Raw genomic sequence first — 19,752 nt, forward strand, 5'->3', positions numbered from 1 at the left:
GTCTTTGGGAAAATGTCTATTCATATTCTCTGCCCATTTTTTAATTAGATTGTTTTTCTTTTTCTATTGAATTGTATGACTTCTTTATTTTGGGTAGTAACCTCTTAATCATTTATATGATTTGGAAATATTTTCTACCATTTGGCAGGTTGCCTTTTCATTTTGTTGATAGTTTCCTTTGCTGTACAAAGTTTTTTACTTTGATGTTGTCCCACTTGTTTAGTTTTTGCTTTTGTTGCTTATGCTTTTGGTGTCAAATTAAAAATATCATTGCTAACCCTGATGTCAAGGAGCTTACCCCTATGTTTTCTTTTAGGAGTTTTATGGTTTCAGGTCTTACATACAAATATTTAGTCCATTTTGAGTTCATTTTTGTGTATGGTATAAGAAAGTGGTCCAGTTTCACTCTTTTGCATGTGGCTGTTGTTTTCCTGACACCATTTATTGAAGAAATGGTCCTTTTCCTGTTGCATTTGCTTAGCTCCTGTGTCATAAATTAATTGACCACATATGGATGGGTTTTTGGGGGGGGCTCTCTGTTCTGTTCCATTCATCTATGTGTCTGTTTTTATGCCAGCACAATACTGTTTTGATTACTATAGTTTTGTAATATAGTTTGAAATGAGGAAGTGTAATGCCTCCAGTTTGTTCTTCTTGCTCAAAATTGCTTTGGCTATTGTATTCCATGTAATTCTCTGCCATACAAATGTTAGGATTGTTTGTTCTATTTCCATGAAAAATGCCATTGTAGGGATGGCATTGGATCTGTAGATTGCTTTGGATAGTTGGACATTTTAGCAATATTAATTTTTCCAATCCATGATTGCTAAATATCTTTCCATTTATTTGTGTTTTCTTCAATAGAGACAGTTTTACTTCTTCCTTTCCAATTTGGATGCCTTTCGTTTCTTTCTCTTGTCTGGTTGCTATGGCCAGGAGTTCCAGTAGTATGTTGAATAAAAATGGTGATAGTGGACATCCTTGTCTTGTTCCTGATCTTAGAAAAAAAGCTTTCCATTTTCATCATTGAATATGATATTGAGTATGAGTACAAGCTATGGGTTTGTCATATATGGCCTATAATATGTTGAGGTACATTCCTTCTATACTCACTTCAATGAGAGTTTTTATCATGAATCAATGTTGAATTTTATCAAATGCATTTTCTACATCTAAGGAGATGATCATAAAATTTTTAACTTTCATTTTGTTAAAGTGGTATATCATATTGATTAATTTGTGGATGTCAAACCATCCTTACATCCATGGAATAAATACCACTTGATTGTGGTGTATAATCTTGTTAATATATTGCTGATTTTGGTTTGATAATATTTTGTTGAGTATTTTTTTGCATCTATGTTCATCAGGGATATTGGCCTATAATTTTCTTGAAGTGTCCTTGTATGCTTTTGGTATCAAGGTAATGCTGGCCTCATAAAATGAATTTGGAAGTATTCCCTTCTATTTTTTAGAAGAATTTGAGAAGAATCAATACTAATTTTTATTTAAATGAATTCTTTAAATGAATCCTTTGTGGGTGAATTAAAGAATTCACTCACAAAGCCATATTATTTTGGACTTTTCTTCTTTGGAGATTTATGATTGCTGATTCAGTCTTTTACTGGGGAATTTGTCCTAGCTCTAATTTTCTATCTCTTCATGATTCATTCTTGGTTGATTGTACATTTACAGGAATTTATTAATTTCTTCTAGGTTGTCAAATTCATTGGCATACAGTGTTTATAGTAGTTTCATACAATCCTTTGTTTTTGTATGGTATTACTAAAATGTCTCCCCCTTCATTTATAATTTTCTTTACTTGAATCTTCTCTTTTTCTTGGTTAGTCTAGCTAGACTTGTCTATTTTGTTTACAGTTTAAAAAAACCTGCTTTTAATTTCATTTATATTTTTCTATTGTCTTTTTCATTTCTATTTCATTTATTTCCACTCTAGTCTTTATTTCTTTTCTTCTACTAGCTTTAGGCTTGGTTTCTTCTAATTTATTCTAGTTCCTTGTTAGGCTATTTTTTCTTGATGTAGGTGTTTATTGCTATAAAATTCCCTCTTAGAACTGCTTTTGTTGCATCCCATAACTTTTGGTGTGTTGACTTTGTGTTTTCATTTGTCTCCAGGTATTTTTAAATTTCTCTTTTGATTTCTTGTTTGACCCATTGGTTTCTCAATAGCATGTTGTTTAATCTCCATATATTTGTGACTTTTCTAGTTTTCTTCCTTTAATTGATTTGTAGTTTCATACCATTGTGGTTGGAAAAGATGTTTGACGTAATTTCAATCTCAACTTAATGTTAAGACTTTTTTTGTGGCTTTACATTGATCCTGGAGAATGTTTCCAATGCACTTGAGGAGAGTGTATATTCTGCTACTGTTGGATGAAAGGTTCTGTAAATGTCTGTTAAGTCCATCTGGTTCAATGTGTCATTGACGTCTAATGTTTCCTATTCATTTTGTCTGGATGATCTATCTATTGATGGAAGGGGGGTATTGAAGTCCTCTACTATTATTATATTGCTGTCTACTTCTCACTTTAGGTATGTTAATATTTGCTTTATATATTTAGGAGCTCCTTGGTATTCTTAATATTTTAACAAATACCTTTGGATAATATGGCCCTTTCTTAGTATGACTCAAACAAGCAGAATAATCTTGGGTCAGTGGAACATATATAAACATGATATGTTTCTTGTCCTTGAGAAGCTCGCAGGTCTAGCCAAAATGACAAATGTGGAACCACAGGAAAATTGAAACTTTTTGAAAGGGTCCCATAGGATAGGAGGCCTGTCCTGACAAAGTGTTTTTGGAGGATATGGTCATTCATTCCAGAACAGTTACCAGACCATGAGAGCAGTCATGCCAAAAAGTTTTTCTTCTGTCTAGCTTTCAGGAAGTTAGCAGAAAAAAATAACGTAAGACACGCTAGAGCAGGAACAGGAGCAAAATTCACTGAAGCCATGCAGAGCCTACTTCCTCCTAGCAAAGGCTCCATCTGTAAGATTGCTACCCAGAAATAGAGAGAACAATGGTGCTCTCTATTTGGGCACCCTGAAATGATGCTAGGACTGGGTTTTGTAGTATTTCTTTTAGTCATTCGTGGTTTGAATTCAAATGAACAAAATAAAACTGATTTTTGAAGCAATGTCAAAACAGCTTTTCTTATGCCATGGAAATTTCCAGAAGTTTAAAAGTTGGAGGTGAGGGCGCCTGGGTGGCTCAGATGGTTAAGCGTCTGCCTTCGGCTCAGGTCATGATCCCAGGGTCCTGGGATCGAGTCCCGCATCGGGCTCCTTGCTCAGCGGGGAGTCTGCTTCTCCCTCTCCCTCTGCCTCTCCCCCTGCTTGTTCTCTGTCTCTCTCGCAAATGAATAAATAAAATCTTTAAAAAAAAGTCGGAGGTGAAATCTGTGGTGAAGACAGTGGTATCAGAGTACACCACAGCAGTACAGGGAGAGAGTCCGGTAACTCATCTGAGTCCACTTTCATCCTTGATCACATACCCACACACTTGGTTTAGTTGTAGAACAGGTTACTCTGAATCAGAGGGAAATTCCAGTCAATATCTGTTGAGTGTTGATAATATAGCTGTCATTTTGTAGGGTGCTATGGTGTGGTAGGGACTGAAACACTGTGCTTCCTGTCCTTAGGTCATTTATTGTTCTTGTCTTGATGGGAAAATACCTTCTTTTTAAGGGGGTAGAACTTGGTTTTGGTAAATTTAACAATTAGAGAGATAGTGCCCTTTAGATTTTACTGTCCTATTTCCTATTTGTGTGTATTTGTACGCCATCAGTTCATCTTCCCAGGACTTTCGCCCAAACCACTTATTTAGTAGATGAGGCCGAGGGACTAGTAGTCGCCTATAAATTCACTCTACTACTCTTTGTGTGTGTGTGTGTGTTTGTGTGTGTGTGAGTGAAACAGGACAACCCACTTGCATTCCTAGAGGTTTGGTTCTTCTCTGTCATCTGTGGGTGCTCTATGAACTCAGAATTGAGTATTCACATTAGAAAAAAATAAACTTGAAATCCCAATAAGGTCGTTCAAGTGTCTGGGTGGTCTGGGTCACATGTGTTCTAAATTCTGTTCTGAGCTATTGGCATTATGACACTGCCTATTGCATCAACCTGGCCATGTAAGCCAAGGGGTCCTAGTCGAACATGTGGTAAGCATTCTACTGCAGAATAATGATATCTCCCTAAGAGGAGTGTTGACCTTGGCTTCCATCACTAATTGAGAAGATAGAATTTGAGGTTTAAATTCTGGCCTCAACATTCACTCACTGTATGACCATGAGAACTTCGGCAAGATAATAAAACCTTTCTGAGCTATTGCTTTAATTCATTATCATTGAAATGGGGCTAATAATATTTATTGTGTAAGGTCACAGTGATGAAATGATAAAGTACCTAGTAGAGTGTTGATGTTATAATATAGGCACATGGTGACTGCTCAATGAATGGTGTTTGTGAATGAATGAATGATTAGTGTTTTACTGCAGTGAGAATTCAGAGAGAAAGGAGACAAAGGGGAAGACTTCATAATATTAAGGGATGTGAAGAAATTCCTGATAAATCATGACTAATGGAAACTATTTCTGAAGGAAGATACTGAATTTCTTTCTTGTTAGATTCTTCAATGTAAGACAATATCCATTTGTTGAGAGTTTGCTGTAGAGTGGACTACCTCCTGAGGTGCACTTTGGGCTCTGGGAAATGCTGTTAGCAGAGGAATTGCTCTTGAGATTCAACCTATGAACGCAGACACTGATGCTTCTCATAAACCCATCCCTAATAAAGGTCCTACATTCTTGCTTGGTGACAGACAAGCTGGTTTGCCTTTGGCAGTTTTGTTTACAAGTGTGACAGAAACAGAGCTCATATTGAAGCAGCATTTACAGGTCCTTTAAAAATGACTGAGATCACCACGGAAACTGAAGTCAAAATGACAAAACACCAATGGGGGAGGCATCCTTTGTTAATTGCTTATGAAGATATGTGAAAGGAACGGAAAGTTTGGGCCTTGTAAAATGATAGATCTGTTCGAGAAAAGGAAATGAAAAAATAGGTAACAACACCCCTGGGGAGGCCCAAAACAGCACTGTTGAAATCATTGGCTCTGTGGAAGCATTTTGATTAGTTTCAGTTACACTACCTGTCAGATTTATGCTGGGGTAAAAAAAAAAAAAAAGAAAGCTTATGTTACATTGACTAGTATATGATTTAAACTGAGAATCTCATGAGAGAAAAACAAAATGGTCAACATATATACTTTTTGGTTGGATTTTAAATCCCTTTTTTACAGATTACCTGTAATTTCATCAACAATTAAATAAGAATGGAGAGTGCTTCCTAAGTCTCAGTGAATTCAAACACTTCAGATTTTTTCTATTATGTAAAGAAGACATGGCCCAGCTATCCAATGCCAACTGTAGACTGCGGAGTCTTATAAAAACCAAAGTGCTCTTATTCTTTAAAGTTTCATTTAAAACTTACACATGTAGCAGAGAAGAAAATCAAACCTCTATTTAAAAAGGACACCTCTGTTCAAACGTTCTTTGTATAGACTATAGGCCTTTCAGAACAAACTGGTGTAGCACTCTCATGCAGAAAGTTTGTAAAAGCTGTAGGTTATTGAGGCTTGATGAGGAAGGTACTATGGTATATATTTTCAAGCCATATCTGGTTATCAGTGCCTAGGTAGCTGCTGGGAGAGTGACCATTTAATTCTTTATGAGTGAAGTTAGGAAACCATGTCAGGATGAGGGCTGATACGTGGGTGCTATTATGATGGTATTATTTAAGGACCAGTGATGCCCCCCCAAATTCTGTTTTGTCACTCACTCCTCCTCTGCAAAGCGCTCTTGACCTAAGATTGAAAGCAAGGCACAAAAACTAAGTGGGAAAGAGAAAAAACCAGAAAAAGACTGCTCAAATGGAATCCACTTAAAGTGGGGACCGAAGTGTCATAGTAGACAATGTAAAACAGGTTTGATAGGTATGATTTTTGAAAAAGAAAATGAAAATTTATAAAAAACAAGTTTATTTTGTCTTATAATTAACAAAATAATTTTATAATGACAATTATGCACTAATCCTTGGCTCAACCAAAAATAAATCAAGTGTTGGTTTGAGGGGTGTGATACACTGTTAACTTTGGTGGCCCTCAATGAAGCATGCTTCTTTATATTTGTACTCTTATGAGTCCTTTTACGTATCGGTTTTGGGCTTGACCATGTTACCAGCTTTGGCCAATGGAACATCAACAAGAGTGATGCAAGTGAAGGGCTGGTAAATCCTTGCACATTGGGCCTTATTGTCTTGGGATGCTTCTAGGAACCCATCTACCATGCTATCAGAAAGCATAAGCAACCATGTGAAGAAGCCCACATAGAGAAGAATTGAGGCCCTCTAGCCAACTCCAGCTGAGTTCCCAGCCTGTAGCCAGTACCAATTTCCAGCCACAAATGTGAGACCATTTTAGATCGTCTAGACATCCCGACTCCAAGCCAACAACGTGTGGAGCATAATAACCTCTAAGTCAACCCAGAGAGTTGTAAGAAGCAATAAATTGTGATAAGTAGTTAAATTTTGGGGTGATTTGTTATACAACAACAGATAACTAAAACAGAAACTATTACCTGAAAGTAGGGTCTTGCCAAAACATGAGGCATTGATTTTGAGTCTGGTAGAAGGAAGGGAGAAATTTGGAGGAATTACATGCAGACTGTTAGTGGCACCTGGAAGTTAATGAGGAAATGCCCGTCGGAAGCTGAAGAACAGGGAACCTGAGTTATGTGTTGGCAGAACAGTGATCAAAATGGCTTGTGGTATGATGGGAAATAGAAAGGGTACCTAATGAACTTGTGAGTCTAGCTAAGGAGATTTCTGGGAAGGATGTGGAAAGTGCCATCTGGCTTCTTTTAGCTGCCTATGCTAAAGTATGGGAGGAACATGCTGAGGCAAAGGAAGAACTCCTCAGATTTCAAGCCAAATTTGAGCTAAAGAGGACCTAGAATGTATGGGTTTGATAGTAAAATTGTTTTTCATCCCCAGTCTCTACAAGAACAATTTTCTCAAAGTAAGAAATGGCCTTTGTTTGAAGATGAAATCCAGGGTGCTAGTAGTGAAATACGCCCTCAGGGTCAAGGTCTGTGTTAAGGTATCTGAAAGGTGTGAGGAGTATTTCAAAGATCCTCTCAGCTAGACAAGAAGACTTCTAAGAATCTAACAGGTATTTTCCCATAAGATTCTGATCTGCAGCCCCAAACAGAGAGAAGATTGTCTTAAAGAAAAGGTGAACATAATTTGATACATAAAAAATACAAAGTATGTAATGAAATTATACGAGCCTGGATTAAAAGGACAGGGGCAATTCAAAATGAGAAAATGCTTCAAGATCCTCAAACTCCTTGGAGGAAGCAAGCTGAGAAGAAAACTCAGCTGTACACCTGGGTCATTTCTCTTAGAACTCAGAACAGAGTCTGGAGCACAGAGGGTGGAGGTAAGAGCCACAGGAAGTTACTCTCAGGGAATAGAATGGGGTCATTATCAAGAAACCGGCTATGTGTGCCTGGCTGGATTTCAAAATTGCCATGGACCAGTAACTACTGTGTGCCTCCCATTTTTAACCTTTTTGAGTAGAAGTACCTATTACAGTTTTCTTTGCCTTGACTCTTCATTGCATGTTGACTGTGTGAGGACCAGAAAACTTGTCTCTTTAGTTCACACTTCTTCAGATAAAAAAAAGCTCCACTCAGGAGAATTTGGTTGCTTCTAGATCTGACTTGGATGATGAGAGTCTGTATTTGATGCCATAATGGGATGAGGTCTTGGGAGCTTTGGAGAGGGCATGTGTATTTTGAATGTGGAATGGACATGACCCATTAGAGGCCAGAGGGTTCTTTGTGGTAGACTGTACTTTGGTGGCCCTCAGTGAACTTTACCTCCTGGTATTCCCTCTTTTCACTGACTTTGGGCTTGGCTATGTGACTAGCTTTGGAAAATGGGAATTTGGCAAGTTTGGTGCAATAGGAGCCTTGATGAGCATTTGTACATTGGGTGTTGCTCTCTTGGGACAGTACTTCTTGAAAGCTAGACACTAAGCTATGAAAAAGCCCAAGCAACCATGTGGAGGAGAACTGAGACCTCAGAAAACACTTGAAGCTAAACTCCCAGCCAATGGCTAGCACCAACTTGCAGCCATGTGAATGATGTCATGTTGGATTTTCTTGTCAATCCAGTCAATAACATGTGAAGTAGAACAACTACCAGATTAACTAATAGAACTGTGAGAAATGTTACACTGTCATTCTTTTAAATTATTACATGTATGGCTGGTTTGTTACATGGCAATAAATAAACCAAACAGGAAGTTAATAAGTTTTAGATAAAATTGTGTAAAGGTAGGATAAAATGTCTTCTACTTCACATTTGACTTTTTCCATATAATCACAAAAGGGTTATTTTTGTAAAAATATTCAAAAGTTGTATTCAGTTTTTCCCAAGTGCTTTGTTAATCCTTTGATAGTTGAATATCTTTATTTTTAAAGTATCTTTTATGTTATCATTCTTGTTTATTTTCTCTTTAACTGGCAAATTGTATTATAACATCATAGATTTCAAATAGTTCTGCAATATTTCTTTCATCAACTTCCTGAAATTCTGCATCTTTTGCATTATTTATAATTTCCTTTCCCAGGAGACCTCTACTGCGTTTGAATTTATTATCTGCTATAATGGTGAGGTAGATACTGATGTCTTGAGGGGATTTGGTTAGAGATTAATTTTATAAGAAGTCAGTTTATTAATATATAGTTTTGCTTTATGATGACTTTGCTTCTCGTCAACAGATCAGATAATGTATGCTCATATAATGAGAGGTCCCCTGTACTGCTCTATTTATAGCTGAGCAGGCCCTGTTACAAATCAGTGCTGGGCTTTCTGGTAAAAGCTGAGTTGAAGCCTGTGTGTTAGGCTTATGGTCTAAGAGGAGTTTCCTACTTTTCACTGTGAATCTAAATCTTGGCACAACCCACTCAGGTTAAACTCTGGGGAGGGGAGAACTAGAGAGAAACCTGGATCCCCAAGCCTGTTTTAGCATGCCATTATAGGTTATGGAAGAGGTGGGAAACGGACAGATGAATTCTCTGAGAATTCAGCTTTTTCACAGTGTGCATGGGGGGAGGCTGAAGAGAAAGAGGTCTGCTGACCTGTGTGGCCTTTAAAGGCACCAAGAACCTAGTAGATGGGACCTAGTGAATGTCCTGGACTCTCATCAATAAAATTAGTAAACCGTCATCTCTTGTGGGAGGGTGGAGGAAGGAGGGGGTAGAGAAATAGAAGAGTAGACAGAGAGGACTGAAGAATCCCATCCCTCTGCAATATCCATCTTACTGGGGGAGAATCTACCCATTAGGTGATGAGATGTGGGGAAGTCACCAGTTGAGGAGCAAGGGAGGTGTTACATTCTGAGGGCAGATCACTCTGTATTTCTCCCCTCATTCTCCGCCATGGAAAAGAGGAGAGAGAACTAAGCAAAGGAATTGCTCCTCTGGGCAGAACCACTTTAGCAACGGACTAAGAGAAGGCAGTCATAGGACATGAGCTTGTCTGGATTGAAGTTCTCGTAACTTAGTGTTGAAAAAAACTGCAAGATTTTTTTTTCTTTTTTCTTTCTTTCTTTTTATTTAGGTTTCTGTTTTTGTTTTTTTACCTTTATTTTATTATGTTAATCACCATACATTACATCATTAGTTTTGATCCATGACTCATTGTTTGCGTATAACACCCAGTGCTCCATGCAGTACGTGCCCTCCTTAATACCCATCACCAGGCTAACCCATCCCCCCACCCCCCTCCCCTCTAGAACCCTCAGTTTGTTTCTCAGAGTCCATCGTCTCTCGTGGTTCATCTCCACCTCCCTTCATTCTTCCCCTCCTGCTATCTTCTTCTTCTTCTTCTTTTTTTTTTTAAAACCTATAATGTATTATTTGCTTCAGAGGTACAGGTCTGTGATTCAACAGTCTTACACAATTCACAGCGCTCACCATAGCACATACCCTCCCCAATGTCCATCACCCAGCCACCCCCTCCCTCCCACCCCCCACCACTCCAGCAACCCTCCGTTTGTTTCCTGAGATTAAGAATTCCTCATATCAGTGAGGTCCTATGATACATGTCTTTCTCTGATTGACTTATGAAGCCAAGTTTTCCTAAAGTCTGGCACTACACCCAGGAGGGCATTGACTCGAAGGGAGGCTTGAAATGGAGGGAGCAGGTCTTGAGTGAAGATCTGGAGATGGGGACATGATAAAGCTGTGATTGAGAAGAGTACAAAGATGGGAAGGAACGGATGTACTTTGAATTGGTTTCTTTTAAAAGGTTGTTCCAGGAGAGTTAGAGCTACTTTCTCTTGGTAAACGTTAAGCTTAGTTATATGCACATAACTCATTTTTGTAAATAATTAGCAGAATATTTATAGCATAGCTATAATGTGCCCCTCAAAGTCCACCCTTCTGAGTTTAAACATACAAATTCAATACGCAAGACAACATTTAAACTGAATAAACAGTTTTAGTGTGGAACAAACTTTCAGAAAGGTGAAGTCGTATGTTTATAGCTATGGAACATACATATCCATTAATTCATGCAACATATATTGAGCGCCTGATGAGTGCCAGTCACTATACCTAGAGTTCGTATTATTAAAGCAGATTCGGAAAACTTATTTTTAAAAGCTGTAATGTATAAAGTGGGGTCACTGGCGCTAAGTCAAAATGTTTTTAAATGGAACAAAGTCAGTAATGGGAAATTTGAAAAGAGCAGATATGCTTCTACAAAGTACTTTACCTTAGGCATAGAAGTTGCTGAAATACCACAATTATGCCTTTGCAATGAGAGCACAGCTAGGTTAGAAACGCAGAGTGCAAGTGAAAAATCACTTAAGGAAAAAACACTACTTGTGATGCCTTCAGGGTGTTGTTATAAATGAATCAACGGGATGCCAAAAAAAGGGCTGTAATCAGCACTATCTACTTTCATTTATGTTTCAGAGCAATATTTGTTAAGCCCTTTAATACAGTGCTTTCATAGTAAACATAATACACAAATTTCTTCCACACTTTCTATTCATTTCTTAAGTCATCACAATGTCCCACCAAGCCAAAAATCCTGTGAGATCCTTCCTCCAGAGTAAGAGACCATTTCTCCAGCAAGAATTTCAACAGGATTTTAACTCTTCTGTCAGCTGGCAAAAACATTGCGCCAGCAGATTGAAAACACACAGTGGTATGTATGTTTGGAGTCTTTGTAAACTTTCCCATGCATGCTAGTCCATCAGCTTTGCACATTCCCGGAGCAGATACTGATGAGCTGAGATATCATGCAAGTGCTCAGAGGTGAAAATTGGTCTAGTATGCACAGTTTGTGGATTTACAGTCTATTGAGTGGGCCCAGCTGTGGGCCTTCCCTTCAGCAGGAGGGCTCTTCCCTTTTAAGAACTTTGTTCCACTCCAGCCTCCATGGCTTCTACCACCTCCCCAGGAGACTTCACTTCCTATGGGAAAGAGCCACTTGTTGACAATATCTCAGGGAAACTCAGGGCAGCTTTATGATAATCACACATATACCCTCTTTCCACCCTTTCTTAACTTTAGCTTGTTTTTTTCCCCCCTCATTTCATTCCAAGGACATTGATGTGAAAAGAAGATCAGTGAAAACCATCTTGCTTTATGTCTGAGGGTTAGTTGTACTCTAACATAAAAAAGGGAAGCTTCTCTTCTTAGAGATTCACCTGACATCTGGCATGCTTAACCTTAACCTAGTCAGTTACACAGACGTTTAAATGAAGGTGTTTCAGAGGATGTTGAACGAGATTTTCAAGGTGTTCTTTCTTAGATAAAGGCTATGCCTTCAAAGGTAATTTTTTCTCTCCCCAATTTATCAATGGTAACAATGTGACTTTGAGGACATGGTCTGTTTTATTCATTTTTATTCCCTCAGGGACTTGAATAGTGCCTGACACATAGTAGTTGAAAGGTAAATGTTGAAAGTTATTTATGGAAACAAATACTGAGTGCTGATTACAGAGCATAAAATGCTCAACCCATGCCTTCCTTGTATTTCCATTTAGTGTCTAAAAATTTACACAAGAGGATGTTGGGAGCTTGATTTGATGGACTTAAAAATATCACAGGAATCTTAGAGTCTCATCTTGATTACTTGAAAAATGAACTGGTCTCCCTGTTTCTGTTTTGCCAAATGTGAAAAGGGCTGTTGGCAGTGTCTTCATGAAGGCAGCAGAGTGAGGAAGGAAGCATAGCGCATTGTTATGGGGTGCTTGTCGACCCCAAACTTAGCTCATCCCCCCACCTCAAAATGCAGACGCCAAAATGGCATAGATTAAGATGTCTATCAAGAGTTTAGGCTCCTGTTTCTGTCCTTTCCTGACAAGACAGAATTGTCATAGGCTCATGGTCACTGGAAGGTCATTTGGGCTAAATATTTGTCTCTACATTGGATGTATTTTCAACTAGGTAGACAGTGGCTACATGTTCTAAACCCACCTCCTGAAAATGTACCATGCATTAATGTTTTTTCTCAGCAGTCCCATAACATTCCTGCGATAAAGCAAGATTCCAACAGAGGTTTAACATACGAAGTTATCTCATAAGGAGGAGGCCCCATTTGGGAGCCAGGGGACCCCAGGCAGGGATTCCTAACCCCATGCCCCATTCCCAGCACCCCCGACTGCCAATAGCTATGTGACCCCGGGTAAGGCATTTCACCTCTTGGGATTCCAGCTTCTTTATCTGTGAAATAACATTGGCTTCCTGCCTCCCAAGGCTACCAGAAGGAAGAACGAGTTAACATTTACATAGCTGCATTGGGAGCCTCCAAGACAGGCACTGCATGGGTAGGACATATGATATAATAGGAAGAACGTCTTCTATTTTTAAGTTGGTCTCTGGTTAGTCTTTCTGGGTCTGTTCCCTACGTACAGTAGTAAAAGAATAGGCAAACATAAAAGAAAGTTCTGAACCTAATTCAGATAGGATGACTCTGAACCATAGCTGCTGGGGGTTTTTGTTGCTTTGTTAACTTTGTGGTGAGGTAACTGGATTGCGATTGGGAGAAGTATTCGCCTCTGGACTGTATTTAGGTAAAACAAATAGGCACTTCTGTTGGAGAACAGCTGTAGGCATAGACGGAGTAGCCTAAGTTTGGAGTTCATCAAGATGGTAAGCTCCTGGAGGGTAGGAATTGTGTCTTAATGTCCTGATGTCTCCAGTATCTTTCCAGAGCCTGACACAGAGCTGCAAATTAGTGTTTATCTAGTGAGTGCACTAGGATCTGTATTGTAGCTTCATTCACCCATATTGTGCCCCTTTTCCTTAATTGTAAATTGGGAGTAACATACTCTCTTTTCAGGCTACCGTGAGGGCTAGATGAGTGCTATGCATAAAGTGCTCAGCTCACTGTCTGACGCATTTTGGGGGGCACATAATCTCTGTAACTGTTGTGCTATAACACAGTACCTGTTGTCTTTCTCACCACTAATGTTGGCAACACAGGATAGTGCTGTGGCCAAAGCACAGAGGAGTCCACATTCTGGCCATAGTATCTATCAGCTCCCAGAGAGCAATGGTTTGACTTTTTTGGAACATGGTTCCTCATCTGTATAAGAGGGTGCTAAAATTTGATCTCCTCAGCAGGTCAATATTTGAAATATAGTCCAGTGTGATAAAGGGCCTTGATGTCCTTTAAAGATCTTCTGTTATAACATAAATCAGGACAATATGTAGAACAGATTTATGAAACAAAGTTAATGACCATATGGCTACCACCACAGTCAAGAAATGGAATGTTGTCAGTACCCTCAGGAATCCATCATGTGCACATAGAGCATTTCTACTCTTCTCTCACTTAACATTACGTCATGTTCATGTCATTTGGAATTTGTTAAAATATGTTTAGTTGCGACAAACTATTCAAATCTATAAATGTGTGCCTATTTATAAAGCAGTCCCTGATTGTTGGCAGTTTGGGTTGTTCCCACATACTGTATTAAGTTCTTATAAACACAGTTCTCTTTTGTTCTCCTGATATACCAGTTGCTCCTTGCGTAGTTACCACCATTTCAAGCATTGTAGCTGTACAATATATTTTATTTTATTTATTTATTTATTTTTTAAGATTTTTATTTATTTATTTGACAGAGAGAGAGAGAGAGTTAGCAAGAGCAGGAACACAAGCGGGGGAGTGGGAGAAAGGGAAGCAGGCTTCCTGCTGAGCAGGGAGCCCGATGCGGGGCTCGATCCCAGGACCCTGGGACCATGACCTGAGCTGAAGGCAGACGCTTAACGACTGAGCCACCCAGGCGCCCCTGTACAATATATTTTAATATCTGGAAGGGCAAATTACCCCTGCCAGTCCTTACTTATTTATGTATTAGGTTTATTTATAAGATTTATTTAGAGAAAGTATGTGTATGTGCAAGCAGGGGAAGGCGCTGAGGGAGAGGCAGAGAGAGAGATAAGCAGACTCTGTGCTGAGTGCAGAGCCCAAGCTAGGGCTCAAACCCAGGACCCTGAGATCATGACCTGAGCCGAAATGAAGAGTTGGATGCTCAGCTGACTCTGCCACCCAGGCGCCCCTCCTGCCAGTCCTCTTTTAAACATGTCTTAGCTATTCTACTTATTAATTTTCCTGCCTTTTTTAGTTTGAAACATCCTCAAACTAACAGAAAAGGTGCAGATTCAGTACCAACAAATTTTTCTCTGGAACTCTTTGAGAATAAGCTGGTCCATGATGCCCCATTACCTGCAAATATATTAGTGTGCGTTTCCTATAATCAAGGCTGTAGAAATCGAAAATTAGCTCTGATATATTACCATCATTGAAATGTCAGGTTCTACTCAAGTTTTGCCACTTGTCCCAATAATATCCTTTACAGCAGAAGGACCCAGTGCAGAATCATGCTTTGCATTTATGCTTTTGCATGTCTTTTCCATCTCCTTCAATCTGGAATAACTACAGGGTCTTTTACTTATTTTTGTGAACTTGACACTTCCAAAGACTATTGGCCAGTTATTCAGTAGAATATTGCTCAGTTTTGTTTGATACTTCTTCACTGTTATATTTGTGTTACATACCTTCCTCAGGAACATCATGGAAATGATGTTGTCATTGCATTTTACCGAGTAGCATGTGATTTCAATGTGTCCCATTACTCAGGATGTTTATTTTGATGAAGGTGGTATCTGTCAGGCTTCTCCAACCATAGTGTTATTCTTTTTTTCCTTTGTAATAAATAAATATGTTGTTGGGAGCTATTTGTAACTAGGTAAATATCCCTAAAATGTTCTGTTTATTCATTCATGCATTTACACTGTAAATAGTAAGCTATTTATAATTACAATTGTCATAAATAGTAAACTATAGGTTATAATCCATTATTATCATTATTAATTTTAATTGATACTGGGAGCTCCTTCAGGCTAGATTTTGTGTGTGTGTGTGTGTGTGTGTGTGTGTGTGTGTGTGTGTGTGTGTGTGTTGACATGTCCCTGTTGTTCACTGAATACTCCCTTACTTTTTTACTTTTTTGGCACAGCACTATTCCTGGCTCATCCCACAACTACTCTGTGGAATCAGCCATTTCTCCACAAAGCCCTGGTTCCTTTATTGGAGAATGATATTTAGAAACGTAAATCTGAGGACTAGGTGCTCTTATTTCTTCTGTGTTTTATTGCTCCTGGCCCTCTCAGTAGGCAGAACTGGGGAGTGTGTGTGTGTGTGTGTGTGTGTGTGTGTGTGTGTGTGTGTGTGTGTGTATGTCAGGGTGTCCCTAAGTCTTAGTGTAGTCTTAGGTTTTTAATAACTTCAGAAGTACAAATGCTATAAATAAACAAAAATCACTGGGAAGTTTAGTTATTTATACTTCTTTACATTTAGTTTTTTGAATTTTAAATAACAAATTTTTATCGTAAGGCTTTATTTGTGATAGTTTTATGGATGAGAATTTCTAAGACCAGTGGATTGGTTCCCAGTAGTGGGGGTTCCCTTGCTTGGCCACCTCTGTCAACCTGATGTATCTCCATTAGATTTTTTTTCTTGTGGGATCACATCAAAACTGTCATGTACTCATCAAAACAACATTCTTCCAACATACTAGATAACCTAGGTGAAATGGACACATTCCTAGAAAGGCACAAATTGCCAAAACTGACTCAAAAGGAATTAGAAAATCTGAATGGGTTTATATCAGGTAAAGAGATTGAGTGAGTAATCAAAACTCTTCTCACAAAGAAAAGCTCAGGTAGCCATGATTTCCCTGGTATACTCTATCAAACATTTATTTTTCTTTTTGTTTTTTTAATTTTTAATCTTTTTAATTTTTTTAAAAGATTTTATTTATTTATTCATGACAGACAGAGAGAGAGAGAGAGAGAGAGAGAAGCAGAGGGAGAAGCAGGCTCCCAAGGAGCAGGGAGCCCGATGCGGGACTTGATCCCAGGACCCTGGGATCATGACCTGAGCCGAAGGCAGACGCTTAACCATCTGAGCCACCCAGGCGCCCTTGTTTTTTTAATTTTTTAAAAAAAGATTTTATTTATTTATTTGACAGAGAGAGAGAGAGAGAGAGACAGTGAGAGAGGGAACACAAGCAGGGGGAGTGTGAGAGGGAGAACAGGCTTCCTGCTGAGCAGGGAGCCTGATACGGGGTTTGATCCCAGGACCCTGGGATCATGACCTGAGCTGAAGGCAGATGCTTAACAGCTGAGCCACCCGGGCACCCCTCTATCAAACATTTAAAGAAAAACTAATACCAATAAATCACAAAATCTTCCAAAATAAAAAAAAAAAAAGATGGGAGAACGCTCTCTCACTCATTCTATGAGACCAGTCACATTTTGATACCAAAACAAAACAAAACAAAACAAATGAAAAAACCCCCATTACCACAAGAAATGAAAAATACAGACCAATATCTCTTGTGAATATAGATGCAAAAATCAAAAAAATACTAGCAAATTGAATCCAGCATCATATAAAAAGGATTGTACACCATGACCAAGTAGGATTTGTCCCAGGAATGCAAGGTTGGTTCAACACATGAAAATCAATGCACCATATTAACAGAAATAAAAGACAACACATAATCAAATCAATAGACAAAGAAAAAACATTTGGTAAAACCCAACACTCTTAAAGAAAACATACAACAAATTAGAAATTACAGATAGGAGGGAGCATCCTTAATGTGATAAAGGGCATCTGTGAAAAGCTCCTAGCTAACATCATATTTAATGATAAAAGACTGAGGGCTTTCAGTCCACAATCAGGAAAAAGACAAGGATTTTGTTCTTGCTACTACTATTCAACATTGTATTGGAAGTTCTAGCCAGGCTAATTAGGTAAGAAAAAGAAATAAAAAGGCATTAAGATTGGCAAAGAAGTGAAACCACCTCTATATGCTAATGATGTGATATTTTATAGAGAAATCCTAAGAGATTGACAAAAAAATTGGAGCAGATATATGAGATCATCAAGGTTGCAGGATGCAAAATCAATATACGAAAGCCAGTTGTATTTCTACACACTAGCAACAAAAAAACAAAGCATGAAATTAGAAAAGCAATTCCATTTACAAATAATATCAAAAAGAATAAAATGCATAGGAATAAATTAGATCAAACAAGTGCATGACTTGTACACTGAAAACTACAAAACACCATTGAAAGAAATTAAAGAAGGCCTAAATAAATGGAAGGACATCCCACATTCATTGAATAAAGATGATAATACCCCCCAAAGTGATCTACAGAGTCATCCCAGGAATGCCACATTGGTTTAACACACAATTGCTAGAATAAAAAACAAAGACCAATGTTGCCGAGGATGTGGAGAAATATGAACCCTCATAGATTGATGGTGGGGTTGTAAAATGGTGTCATTGCTTTGGAAAACAGTTTCCTCAAATGTTAACACATATGTATCTTACGACCCAGCAATTCCACTCTTAGGTATTTACCTGAGAGAATTGAAAACATATATTCATACAAAAACTTGTAAATGAATGTTCACAGGAGCATTGACCATAATAGACAAAAAGTGGAAACAACCTAAATGTTCAGTAATTAATGAATGGATAAACAAAAGATGGTATATCCATACAATAGAATATTATTCAGCCATAAAAAGGAATGAAGCACTAATTCATATTAAACATGCATAAACCTTGAAAGTATTATGCAAAGTCAAAATAGCCTAACACAAAAGGCCACATACTGTTTTAGTCCATTTATAAGAGGTGTCCAGATAAGAAAATTTATAGATATAGAATGTAGGTTAGTAGTTGTCAAAAATTGAAGGGAGAGGAAATTGGTGGTGACTGGTAGTGGGTCTGGGGTCTCATTTTGGGGTGATGAAAATGTTCTGAAATTACACAGCAATGGTTATGCAACCTTGTGAATATACTAAAAACCACTGAATTGTATACTTTAAGGGGGTGAATTTTATGGAATGTCAGTTATGTCTCAATAAAGCAAAACCAATAAGAGACTAAAACCCTCATTTTTTGTATGATCTGAAAGCTAGAATTATAAAGGAAATCTTTTATGTTATTGAGGAATAGCTGATGAAAGTTTTACAAAATTTGAAAATTGACTAGAATTGTGTATAGCATAATGTAGTAATCATGTGAATTTAAAACATAGGTTTCTTTATTACCACTGACATACACTAAACTAACTGCACATATTAAAATGTACAATTTGGTAAATTTTGACATATGAATATACTCATGAGAACATAACCACAATAAAAATAAAAAGCCTATTCATCATCATCCCAAAAGGTTTCTTTATATCTCTCTATAATTCTCACATCTCCCTGGGCCCTAGGTAACCCCTAATCTTATTTCTGATATTATATACTAATTTGCATTTCTTAGAATTTTACATAAAAGAAACCATATATATTCCCTTTTTAAGAATCTGGTGTCTTTCAGTTGGCATAATTATTTTGAGATTCTGCCATGTTTTGTGTGTATTAATAGTTCATTCCTTTTTACTGCTGAATAATATTTCATTGTGTATCAGTTTACTCATTTGCCTGTGGATGGACATTTGGGGCGTTTCCAGTTTTTGACTATTTCAAATAAAGCTGCTATGGACATTGATATACAGATCCTTGTATGGAATATGCTTTAATTCTTTTGGGTAAATACCTAGGAGTGGAATGGCTTGATCATATGTTTAGCTTTTTAAGAAACTATCACATTGTTTCCCAAAGTGGTTGTATTGTTTACATTCCCACCAGCAGTGCATGAGAGTTCCAATTCCTTCACATTCTCAGCAATACTTGGTAGGGCCAGTCTCTTTAATTTTTGCCATACTACGTTGGTAGGGTATCTTGCAATGGTTTTAATTTGCATTTCTGTAATGACTAACATTGTTAAGTATTTTTCCATGCAGTTAGTTGCCAACCTTATATCTTCTTTGGTGAAATGTCTGTTCCTGTATTTTGCCCATTTTTATCTCGGGTCATCTGTCTTTCTTTTTATTGGGTTTGAGAGTTCTTTTTTGTATCTGGATATGCATCCTTTATAAGATATATGCTTTGCAAATATTTCCTTTTGGTCTATAGCTTGATGTTTCATTCTCTTAGCAGTGTCTTTTGAAAAGCAGATGTTTTAAATTTTGATAAAGCCCAATTTTTGTCTAACTCAAGT

Source organism: Zalophus californianus, chromosome 9 (genome assembly GCF_009762305.2).
Source record: "Zalophus californianus isolate mZalCal1 chromosome 9, mZalCal1.pri.v2, whole genome shotgun sequence".
Classification (NCBI taxonomy): Eukaryota; Metazoa; Chordata; class Mammalia; order Carnivora; family Otariidae; genus Zalophus; species Zalophus californianus.